The sequence below is a fragment of the Ananas comosus genome, linkage group 1 (assembly GCF_001540865.1).
Source record: "Ananas comosus cultivar F153 linkage group 1, ASM154086v1, whole genome shotgun sequence".
NCBI lineage: Eukaryota > Viridiplantae > Streptophyta > Magnoliopsida > Poales > Bromeliaceae > Ananas > Ananas comosus.
In genome coordinates this window covers 17953328-17966489 of record NC_033621.1, presented here as the reverse complement: position 1 = coordinate 17966489, position 13162 = coordinate 17953328, and the positions used below count along the sequence as shown (strand labels likewise).

Here is a 13162-nt window from a genome sequence, read left to right as displayed (position 1 = left end):
TTTTGCAGAGCCACAGGTTCCGGCTGCTGCACCGTCCGTGGATCAGGATCGAGGCAAGGGCGTCGCGAGTTAGAGCCCTACCCGACGTGCTGAGCTAGAGGTGCCCTACTGCAGGTAGATGTTTTGTTTCGAGTTTATGTACATAGTTGACTTAATTCGCCAGTGCGAGTAGCTCTGTATTTTGGATCTGAACTATGTATATGAAACTCTGTCTTATTTAGCTTCTGTTTTCTCTAGCAGCTCTCTACTACTGTTCGTAGTAGTGTTTGATTTACAGGTACAGCTATCGCTTCGTATACAGGGAAAATTTCTTTGTATACGGCGGATTTGTCGGCGTGCCCGGGGAACGTGTAATCCGGGGCGTGACAACAATCAGCAGAAAAGTATTTCAACAAGAAACACGCCCAAGCTAGAAATGTAATTGAAATATGCTTTGGGCTTCTTAAGGGACGATGGGCAATTCGTAGAACTAATTCTTTTTTTTCGGTGAAAATTCAATGCCGAATTATAATGGCATATGCTCTTCTTCACAAGCTAATTAGGAGGTATATGCATAGAGATCCAATAGAAGATGTAACACCCCAATAATTCCACATTGGGTCGTTATGGTTAGATGTGGGGATATATAAGCTTGACTAGGCTAGATATAATAACTAAGCTTAAGCATTTGGGCCGGTGGTTTGGGTCCAACGAGTTATTATTGCTAGTGGGTCGGGTAGTTACATTTGGTATCAGATCCTGATAACCAACTGAAAGTATGAGATAGATCTCATATCGCCTGATAACCAACTGGAAGTATGAGATAGATCTTATATCACCTGGTGAATCTGGGACTATATTGGGTCGGGCTGACGAGGACATCAGGACCTAAAACGAGGGGAGTATGTGACATCCAAATAATCCGATGTGGGATAGTCTGATAGGTTTATAAGTAACGGACACACTAATAATAATAACTGGGCTTAAGCATTTTGGGTCGGTGGTTTGGCCACAGCGAGTTATTATTGCTAGTGGGTCGGGTCGTTACATTTGGCATCAGAGTAATGTGACATCCCAATAATCCGATGCAGGATAATCTGATAGGTTTATAAGTAACGGACACACTAATAATAATAACTGGGCTTAAGTATTTTGGGCCGGTGGTTTGGGCCCAACGAGTTATTATTGCTAGTAGGTCGGGTCGTTACATTTGGTATCAGAGCTAGTTCATCAGCCAGAAGTGTGAGATGAGACAGGTTAAGTCAGGGTCGAATTGACAAGGCTAGTGAGACAAGTCTCACATCACCTGGTGATCTTAGGCTATGTATGTGTTTAGAACTGACGAGGACGTCAAGGCCTAAACGGGGGGAGTATGTAACACTCCAATAATTCCACATCGGGTAGTTATGGTTAGATGTGGGGATATATATGCTTGACTAGGCTAGATATAATAACTGAGCTTAAGCATTTTGGGCCGGTGGTTTGGGCCCAACGAGTTATTATTGCTAGTGGGTCAGGTCGTTATATTTGGTATTAGAGCCTGATAACCAGCCGGAAGTATGAGATAGATCTCATATCGCCTGATAACCAGCCGGAAGTATAAGATAGATCTCATATCGCCTGGTGAATTTGGGACTATATTGGGTCGGGCTGACGAAGACGTCGGGACCTAAAACGAGGGGAGCATATGACATCCCAATAATCCGATGTGGGATAGTCTGATAGGTTTATAAGTAACGGGCACACTAATAATAACAACTGGGCTTAAGCATTTTGGGCCGGTTGTTTAGACCCAACGAGTTATTATTGCTAGTGGGTCGGGTCGTTACAGAAGAAGACTATGAAGTAGAAGAAGAGGAGGAAACTTATGAGGAAGAAGATGTAGAGAATGGAGTTGAGTTCATCACAACCGTTGAGACATCTGATGAGTGGACCAACTTTATAAATACATTGGCTCAATGTTCAATATTTGGAGAGCTAGATCGCTTAACCACTGATTGTATTGTAATTCTTTTTTTCTCTTTAGCAGTACACATGTATTAAACTTTATATATTGTTTCTTTTGAATGATTTTTCATTATATGTTTTTCTTGGTATGCAGTAATCTTTATACTTTTGTTAATATTTTTTTGTCGTTGTTGATTCCATCTTTCTAAATTGTGCAATTCTTATGCTTTTCTTAGTTACGTAGTTGTACTTAAGTATGCTCTCAAATTATTATAAATTGTTTATTACAAAATATTGACTAATACTATGTCTTAAATCGGTTTTACTTTTTTTCAATAGAATGGACTCTGATGAAAGTAATACAGTAAATCGTGATAGAGGCAAAAACAAATGATCATGGAAAGAGATGGAAGATGAGATATTAGTTCAATGTTTAAAGAGTTAGCAGCTGATCTCCACTGGAAAGGAGAGAACGGATTTAGGAATGGTTACTTCGGACGTTTAGAGAAAATGATTGCTGAAAGGCTACCTGGCTGTGGTTTGAGGGCTAGCCCGCACATTGAGTCGAGAGTAAAGTATTTAAAACAAAAATATTGTGCAATTACGGAGATCTTATCAAAAACAGGCGTAACATGGGATGACCAAAGAAAAATGATTTCATGTGATAAAAAGTGGTATGATGATTGGTGTAAGTATGTTATATTTTACCATTATGAAATAAATTATTTTGTATTGCTTTCATTGTTAATTAATTTTTATATTTCTGTAGATGCACGAGTTTGCTAAAGGATTATGGGGGATCCCTTTTCCACACTTAGATATTCTTGCAGAAATCAATGAAAAAGATTGGGCAACTAGAGGAGTAGAAGCATTTGTGGATGCAGTGCATAATATAGAAACTGAGGAAGCAAATCATATGCTAGCTTATATAGGAGGAGGAGGTCCCAATGTTGGAGATAATGATAATGATAATGAAACCCAATCAGCAGAGAGGACTGCTTCAAGTAGTTCAAGAAAGGCCAAGAAACAATCCGTTAAAGAGAAAGAAGCAAAGGATCCTTTACAAAAGCACGTAGAGTTATTTTCTAGAACTCTTGGACCATTCATACCTCGAATGGAAGCACACTTTGCAACTATGGCTAATGTTATGACACGAGAACAAAAAATGGCCGAGAAGAGTACTGCAGAAAATAATACTACTAGGGTGGTGGCAGAGTTACTTGCTTTGCGTTTTAATAATAACCAAATTATAAAAGCAACTGATATTTTTGCCGCTGAACCTAGCAAGATGAATGTACTTTTTAGCCTTCCACGACAATTGAAAAGGCAATACATGCTTGATATTCTTAATTTGAGTGTTGGAGAGCCTAAAGCAGGATCTACTTCGAAGCAACTTTAGAAAAGTTAAGCTATAGGATGTTTTAATTTGTGTTTGTTAAGTTTTAGGTGGTTTTCATTTATTTTGTCGCGTTGAGTATCGTACTTCAGTTGATGTAATTCTTCTAATGATACTGCTGCTACATTTTTTTTCTTTTTTTTAACTAGGTGAAGATGAATGCACTTTTATAGTTTTGGTATTTGATACTACAAATGCATTAATGTTTTATTTCGCTTTTGTTATGCTTCGTATGATGTTTGATATTTATTTTGGCAACTGTCTGCCGCGAACGAACCGACCCCGCCGTAGGGTGTTTCTAGGGCGAGTGGTCATTCATGGTAGAGGTTAAATTTGTTTATGTTTTATTTTGAAATCAGGATTGTAGGTTCATGGCTTCCAACAGACTCAAGAATCTACTGTTAATTACCCCACACTTTCGGTGTTAAGAAACCCTCGATTAAGAGACCGAATATAAATGCTGATAAAAGAGACCAAGCAGGCAAATAAAATTTTATTAATATGATCTGCCGTGTACATGGCTTAAGCAGGGGCATTCCCCCACTGTACATAAATTTTATAAGACTAGAAACTCAATTTAGCAACTTGGTGGTCGATTGAAGTTTTAGGTTTAGTTTAACGACTTTTCAGTCATTTGAATTTGGGTTTAGTTTAATGACGTTTCGGTCGTTCGAATTTGGGTTTAGTTTAGCGACGTTTCGATCGTCTGAATATAGGTTTAGTTTAGCGACGTTTCGGTCGTTTGGATTTGGGTTTAGTTTAGCGACGTTTCGGTCGTTGGGTTTAGTTTAACGACGTTTCGGTCGTTGGGTTTAGTTTAACGACGTTTCGGTCGTTGGGTTTAGTTTAGCGACGTTTCGGTCGTTGTGTTTAGTTTACCGACGTTTCGGTCGTTGGGTTTTGGTTGTTTAGTTTAACGACTTTGCGGTCGTTGGTTTTATTTGTGGATTTTGGGATGTGGATTTTATTTGTGGACTTTGGGTTTTGGGTTATTTGTGGACTTTGGATTTTGGGTTTTATTTGTGGGCTTTTGGTTTTGGGTTTTATTTGTGAACTTTGGGTTTTGGGTTTTATTCGTAGACTTTGGGTTTTGAGTTGGATTCATATCGAGTTGACGTGAATTTTTTGTATTTGATTTGGGTTGAGCCGCCTTAGGTTGGTTTGGCCCTTCTGCATGTGGTTTGGGTTGGCCGTTATGCTTTGGTTCAAAACCCGTTGAGACTTGGTTTAGGTCGAACCCATATGTGTAGTTCGAGATTCTTTGAATTTAATTTAGGTCAAGCCCTGATGGTTTGGCTCAACTTGAACCTTCTTATAGTCTTTTTTGGTTTGAGCCGACTTCGAATCAAGTTGAAGTAGTTCGGCTCAAGTTGGTTCGGCTCGGATCTGTTTGAGTTGAACCCGACTTGTGGTTTGATTTGGTTTAGCTCGATCTTCATGTAGTTCGGTTCAGATCGGATCCACTTCGATTCAAGTTGAATCTTCTATGGTTCGGTTCAAATCAGATCAACTTCGACTCAAGTCGAATCCTTTGCGGTTCGGTTCAGATCGGAACCACTTTGGCTCAAGTTGAATCCTTTATGGTTCGGTTCAGACCGGATCCGCTTCGGTTCGAGTCAAATCCTTTCTGATTCGGTTCAAGTCGGATCCACTTCTGATTAAGTTGAATCCATTTGGTTCATTTCTGATATGATCCACTTCGGTTCGAGTCGAGCCCTTCCTGGTTCGGTTCGGATCGGATCCATTTCGGTTTAAGTTGAATGCTTTATAGTTTAATTCGAATCGTCTCCACTTCGGTTCGAGTCGAATGCTTCCTGGTTAGGTTCGAATTGAATCCACTTCGGTTCAAGTTGACTCCTTCCTGGTTCGGTTGAGTCGGTTCCTTTCTGGTTCGATTCGGACCGATCCACTTTGGTTCGAGTCGGATCCACTTCGGATCAAGTTGAATCCATTTGGTTCGGTTCGGATCGGATCCGCTTCGGTTCGAGTCAAACCCTTCCTGGTTCGGTTCGGATCGGATCCATTTCGGTTTAAGTTGAATGCTTTATGGTTTGGTTCGAATCGGCTCCACTTCGGTTCGAGTCGAATGCTTCTTGGTTCGGTTCGGATTAAATCCACTTCGGTTCAAGTTGACTTATTCCTGGTTCGGTTCAAGTTGGATCCACTTCGGATCGAGTTGAATCCTTTATGGCTTGGTTTAGACCGAATCCGGTTCGGTTCAATTTGGATCGGATCTGCTTCGATTCAAGTTCAAGTTGAATCCATTATGATTTGGTTCAGACGGGATCCAGTTCGGTTCAGCTTGGATCGAACCTATTTTCGGTTTAAGTCGAATCCATTATGATTTGGTGCAGACGGGATCCAGTTCGGTTCAGCTTGGATCGAATCCATTTTCGGTTTAAGTCGAATCCCTTATGATTTGGTGCAGACGGGATCCGGTTCGGTTCAGCTTGGATCGGATCTGCTTCGGTTTAAGTTGAATCCCTTGTGGTTTGATTCGGATCGGACCCATTTCAGGTCGAGTCCGGTCCTTTAAGATTCGGTTTGGGTTGAACCGACTTGTAGTTGGTTCAACTTGGCTGGGCTCGAACCTCATGTGCTTTTATTTGAGTTGAACCCAGCATGAGCTTTGGTTTGGCTTGACTTGGAACCCTTCTGTGATCCAGTTCAATTTGAACTAACTCGTGATTCGGTCTACTTGATCCTCATGTGGTTCAATTTGAGTTGAACCAACTTGTAATTCCGTTCAGGTCGAACTGGTTCATTATTTGGTTCAAAGTTCTTGAGTCTCAGTTCGATTTGAGTTGAACCGGCTTATGAGTAACTGATGAATTGGACCATTTTCAAATAGCCTACATCTATTCCCTTAACAACTCTTTTCTTTTTATTTCTTTTCTTTTCCCTTTTTTTTTTGTTCTTTCTTTCTCTTTTTTTTTTCTTGTTGTTTCTTCTCTTTTTTTTTCCTTTTTTTTGTTTATTCTTTTTCTTTTTTTTTTTGTCCAAATTAACGAACTTGATCACGTCGAGCCATACAATCGGATCGAACGAAGATGACGAATAATGCGAACAATGCCTATCACGAAGATGGCAAATCAAAATATGTTCATCATTTCTTTAATTATTTTTTTTTTATTTGATCGGTCCGAGCCTATCGCGAAGATGGTCGTGTTGATCAAGTCGAATCGTGCCTATCACGAAGATGGCGAATGATTCGAACAATACCTATCGCGAAGATGGCAAATCGAATATGTTCATTGTTTTTTTTTTATTGTCCAAATATGCGGCGGGTTCGATCGTGTCGAGCCTATCACGAAGATAGCCGCTCGATCAACCCTTTCGACCATGTCGAGCCTATCGCGAAGATGGCCACACGGTTTACGTAGTGGAATAAACGGGCTTGATCGTGTCGAGCCTATCACGAAGATGGCCGCTCGATCAACCGTTTTTGACCATGTCGAGCCTATCGCGAAGATGGCCGCACGGTTTACATAATAAAATATCCGGTGCTTGTTCGACCATGTCGAGCCTATCACGAAGATGGCCGCACGGTTTAGAGATTAGTGACGTATACGCACGGCGGAAGTGACGATTTGATGTCAAATTTGATCGGTTCAAAACCTATCACGAAGATGGTCGGGTTGATCAAACCGACAAGCAAATCGCACTTACGCTATTCGTATGCATGCACATCTCTTATTGTCGTAAAAGTCGCCGTCATCGAAATCGTCGTCGCGCCATTGTCGAAGTCGTCGTCGGAATCGTCGTAGCCGTCGTCGTCGTGAGTGAAAGAGCCAAGCTTTTTTTATCTTTTTTTTTTTACTGGTTCAGATTTTGGGGGAGGGGTGTGCACACAGCACACCCCTCTTTTTTTTTGTTGCTAGCGCGCAGAGGGGAGGAGGGGTTCAAATACCCAAGTAGAAAGGAAAAGAACAAAAGAAAGAATTTTTTTTTTTATTCTTTCCTTTTCTTTGCTTTCATTCCTTTTCTTCTTTTTATTTCCTTCTTTTTTTTGAATCTTTCCTTTCCCCATTTCTTTCCTTCTTTATTTTTAATTTGAATTTTGAATTTTTTTTTTATCTCAAACAGCAACATATTGATGTAATTCTTCTGATGATACTATCACTGTATTTTGTTTTCTTACCAAGTGAAGATAAGTGCATTTTTATAGTTTTGATATTTGATGTTCTAAAAATGGATTAGTCTATCTTATTTCGCTTTTGTTATACTTTAGATAGTGTTTGATATTTCACATTAAATAAAATAGATTTTATTTTAAAAAACATATGTATTTTTTATAATTTTTTTCTTGCATAAAAGTTTTTAAAAATAAATTTGATGTTTTTTTTTTGGAAAACTCATTAGAGAATGTATTATATTTTTCATAAATTTTAAATAATATAAAATTATATTTGAGAGTTAAATTAGTATTATGGTATCCTATAATTTTTTAATTTATATGAACCAAACAATGGAATGGGAATAACTCATTCCAATTTCCAATCCATAAATGAACCAAACATCTTAGGGGAGTGGGCCAATCCATTTACCATTCCAATTCATTCCCATTCCATTATCCATTCTAATTCCACCCTTGAACCAAACAAGCCCTAAGAGTATCTATGGTTTTCATGCAACATATCTAGCATATTCTCACAATATGTCCATATGCATATGTCCTCTAACATCTCATATACATATCTAGCATATTCTCACAACATGTTCACATGCATATGTCCTCTAGCATCTCATGCACGTATCTAGCATATTCTCACACAATGTTCACATACATGTCCTCTAGCATCTCATGCACATATCTAACATATTCTCACAACATGTTCATATGCATATGTCCTGTAGCATCTCATACAACATACATATACACATCTATCTCAATATCATACAAATAATACACCTACAAGTATCATGCAACATGGATCATCATCCCTCACACTAAAGAATGAATTTACCAAGGACTCATAGGTTTCTCACATAATAACAATGCATGATGTTACATGATCAATATATATAACGTAGATATAGAATGATATCCGACTAATTCGGATAGCACCCCTACCTCATGTCAACGTCACGAAGCGGGAAAGCCAAGCTGTGCAATTTATCGTCGCCGATTTCACCCACTGCGGCAAACGAAGCAAAAACAGGATTTTCTCCAAATTGACCACTGCAAGCTCCACGAAACTTCAATCTAAGCGGTCCATCGCGTCGGTTTTACCTTCAATTGCAGAAACATATGACCAATTTAAATTAAAACCCATCTTATCACAAAACTCTCATTTGAAACCCTAGAAACCCATACATGGCATAATATCCAAATCTCTTGGTGATTTATGCAATAATCTAGGTTAGAATCACATATTCCATTTATCATATTTTCAAGGTTTCTACACAAAACCCTAGCTCAACTTTAAGAAAATCTCACCTTGAATCCTTTGCTTTTATCAAGCTTCTTCTCCCCAAAGCTTGCTTCACCACCAAGTAACCTTAATCTCCTCCAAACATCCTCTTTATGGAGAAATTACAAGAGAAAGGAAGAGAGAAGTGTTAGAGAATAAAGGGAGTGTGATCTAAAGAGAAAGAGAACCCCTCTCCAAACTCCTCTCGTGCTTGAGAGATAAGGTGTAGGTTCACATATAGGCCCCCTAAACACTTACAATTTTCAGTTTAGTCTAATTCAAATATAATACTTTTTGCCGGATCCCTTCTGAATGTCCTTTTGCGTTCAAATTCAAACTCGGTTAAAATCAATTAGAAGAACGAGATCTTAGTTTTTCATTTTTGAACCATTTTTTGTCACCGAAAAGTCTACCAACTAGAATCTCTAGCAGATAGCAGTCAAATTTTTTTTTCACTTTTCGGATGTCAGAATAACACGAAACTTTAAATCTAGCCTCAGAAAAATAATTTCGATATATTCTCAAATTTTTATAATTTTCTGACACTGAATTTTCTACTAAAAAGACAAGTTCCGTTCCTTACAGAAAATTCTAAATCTTTTGTTTCCACTCCAATTTGAACACAAGTCATTTCTGACTTATATTTTACTTATTTAAGTCCAATAAAAATAATATCTTACACTGTTTTTATTTACACTTACTCTTATATTAAAAATTCAGTACACTACACCGCAACCCTCTCCGATACTGACTGTTGTTGATCTGGTACCGATTGTTGGGATTCCACGACGGAAGTGTCGAATCGGGTTTTTACCATAAATACGTCTGCTCAACAAAAGCTAATACAATCACGAAAGAGAGAAACATAACCAAACAGAAAATTAAACCTAACTCCTCTTCTGCAACTGAGTAGCTACAACCCGAGCTCTCCTTTTAAATCTCTCCTATCCTTCTCTCATCTTTTATATACCTAAAAGGCAACCCTTCATGTGCACATATGCACAGGTGCACTCAACTCACTAACTCTCTCTCTCTCTGGTACGACAACTAAGGTGCTCTCTCTCTCTAGCCGTACACCCACTAGATCCTTCAACTCAAGAGCTATTTATAAAGCTCTAGCAAAAACGTACCCTAATCCTAATATATTTAGGATTTCGACTTTAATTAATATCTAGATCTATCTTAATTTATCTCTAATAGATTTAAATGTTAATCCTAATTGTCACTCCCTGGACTTCAGCGAAAGCTCACCAGTCACGTCTACAGACCCGCCCTGTACACTACTACCTCAAGTGTACACAAGGCGTCTACAATCAACATAGCAAAACGATAATATCATAATCAGGTAATCAGAGCAGAACTAAAAGTTCATAAACTTATACAACACATAACCTTATTATAACTTAAAAGAAAAGTACACGCTACATAGTCTCAATATACAATACTGAACTAAACTAGAAAAACTTGTATGATTCCATCTATTTAACATCGAGGAGGCTCTAGCTATCCGCTGACCCCTTGCCAGGAACCCTAACCTTTCACGCTGTGAAAGGCTCTGCAAAAAAAAAAAAAACCAACAAAAGGGCGTGAGAACTACTAAACTATAGTTCCCAGTAGGTAAGCCGCCGAGAGTGGCGAAGTACACCACTAGGTCAACTGAGGCATGAATAAACAATAATAAATAATAAAGTAAATGCGACAAGTAAATGAAGTAAATCAACTATATCATGCCTCACAAAATATGTTTTCTAACATATTTGATATACTAGTTGATCATAACAAGTTCTACAAATCATGCTAATTAACAATTTAATTAGCTATATGTCAGGTTGTATGCAGAATCTCATCATTATAGTTTAACTAATTAATGACATCATGTAGCTATTTTTCTATACTAGCAAGAGTGTAAACATTCAGGATTTGTCACTAAACTATTGACTAACAGGGATGTTAACCTTCTAGTATGCTCATTACTAGGTAAATGCAGCTAATGACATAAAGTATCATTACTATCATATCCATCTAAGGTTAGAATCACATATACTAACCCAATTAACAAGAGACTTACACATGGTAAAGCCCCAGCCGTGCCGTGCCTAATGGCCCCGTGGAAGTTAACACTACCCACAGCAATCCACTTCGGCGCTCAATTTCGTACATAAACGAGCAATCTGTCGCTGGGCCAACTCCAGAGTGCCGGCTTGTGGGGCGTGACCCTCACAAGCATGTACGAATGAGCACATTGGCGTGCAAGAATCCATAGCATAAGTATCACAATTTCATCATGTCTCTAATATGGAATTTTGACTCGACACAAGGTCGACAATTAACACTAAGTCATAATCTACTATCAACAACTTGTTGACATAATTCTACTAATAGATAGTATGACTTAAACAAATATATACTTTACATCATATGGATGTTTCGAATGGGCTATACCCACACACTCATATAGAGTTCTCTCACTACTCCCTACACATAAGGAAAGTGGTTTACATATTCTATGGTTCTACATAAACCTCCACTACTTGGAGTATGCAAATATTAGGCAAGTATTTCTACTTGACTACACAAGTATATCCTCATGTCCAGTTCTAGTTATTTAACTAGATCATTTTCAATAGTATAACATTCATGTTATGTTATAATGCCCAATTCTAGTTTACTTACTAGATCATATCTATAGGAACATGCAATTCATGCTATGTTTATCATGTAAAACGATAACCAACTGGTTAACTTGTGAATACAAAATATCATATAAGATATTCCATACATGACTTCTACACAATTCATTTTATCATCAAGGATAATAGCCTTGCTAATTAGAATATACATAGAAGTATTGTCATCATGTCTATAACATGGAATTACATCGTTTAATTCAAAATTTGAGAGCAATATGACCTCATTTACTTAGTTGTTCCTTTACACTAAGTATCACCTCTACAACTTTACACTCAATTACTATTGAATGATGTAATAGTTCACTTGTCTACACAAGTATGCTACTATCATATAATGCATGCTAAATAAACAAGCAATCTATACATGCTAAATCAATCTCATAATTCCTGCTCTACTGCATAGAGGTTTCCTTTAACCTGACTTAATATGCATGTTGTACATGCCTCAAGATATCCAAACATATATTCATATGAATATGCAAGCTTAAACTCATTCAAGATATATTTGATATGAATATGTAAGAATTTCAATATCATAATGTCAAAGCAGACATAGAGGGAATTCACCTATTTCGAGAAGGTCAAACCCACCAATTAGTCGACGACTCTCGTCGATTCTGCAACAAGGTATTCCGAAGACTCCAAGCACCCTAACAAGCACTCTAAAATCAACTAGGAGCTTAACTTCAACTTCCACCAAAAACTTCGCATAAGCATCTAGTTTAGGCAAGAATCTTACCTAGGATAGAATCCAACTTGAATTCCACTTCAATTCAGGTTGGAGCACATCAAAATTACCATTCTAAAGGTCACGAAATTCTGCCAAAGGAATTCAATAACCTGCTGCAAATTCTGCTGCAACCATACACCATAAACTCTATCAATACTACTACTAATACCTGAAACTAGTGATGTTAGTAGTACCTTGTCCAGCTCTAACTCAGTTTTGACTGAGCTAGGATTGAAATATCACAGCCAAATCACCTCCTCTACAGCTGCTACAAGTTTCCCCTGTTCAGCTAGCAACACGAAAGCAAAACACAAGCTCAACCCACTACTACAACTGCTATACATGAAACTAGAGAAGAAAGTTATTAATTCACCTTTCCAAAGCTTCAACTCAGGTCTTGCTGAGTTAATGGTTGAGAAAACACTGCCAAATACCTCTTCCCACACTTCTCTAATAGCTCCAAACCAGCTAGCACAAGAGGAGAAAGAAGCAAGCTTAAATCCAACAAGATCATCTAACCTCTAACCTCTAATCAAACTCACCCTGTCACGCCCCGAGCTCCGCCAATTTGGTCGGATTCGAGCACGTGACAGACGCCGACGGACAGTACCTCCCCTATCTGCCCAAGGCTCAATCCACAAGTATATAACAAGCAAATCATAAAGAGAATTGTGAGATATACGAGGTTTGCACGAGGGGAAACAACAACCACAAGTGAAAGCATCGAAACTAACTAAACATCCAATATACATGTCATTTGATTTCATTTGAATCAAACACAAGTAGTCTATTACAATCATTTACATCACGATTTCCTTTAACCAAAATATAATTTATCTCATCTTTACATTACATCATTTTCACCTTACTATTTCAACATACAAAAGTTGAGTACATCGAACGTAGGGTATGCCTATATAACTCCGAGGCCGCTATCTACAGCGCGACCCCCTTGCCTCGATCCTCCACCGCCCTGCTCGCGTACGGATCTACAGGGTTAGTGGTA

The 13162-nt window shown here is 38.3% G+C and overlaps 1 long non-coding RNA gene across 1 annotated transcript; it reads right to left on the bottom strand.

Annotated features, from left to right (window-relative positions):
* On the bottom strand, positions 10108 to 12694 carry LOC109708958. Its single transcript, XR_002215851.1, has 4 exons — positions 12530 to 12694; positions 12351 to 12445; positions 12166 to 12281; positions 10108 to 10291 (listed from the first exon to the last, which is right to left on the bottom strand). It is a non-coding gene; the product is annotated as an uncharacterized LOC109708958 (long non-coding RNA).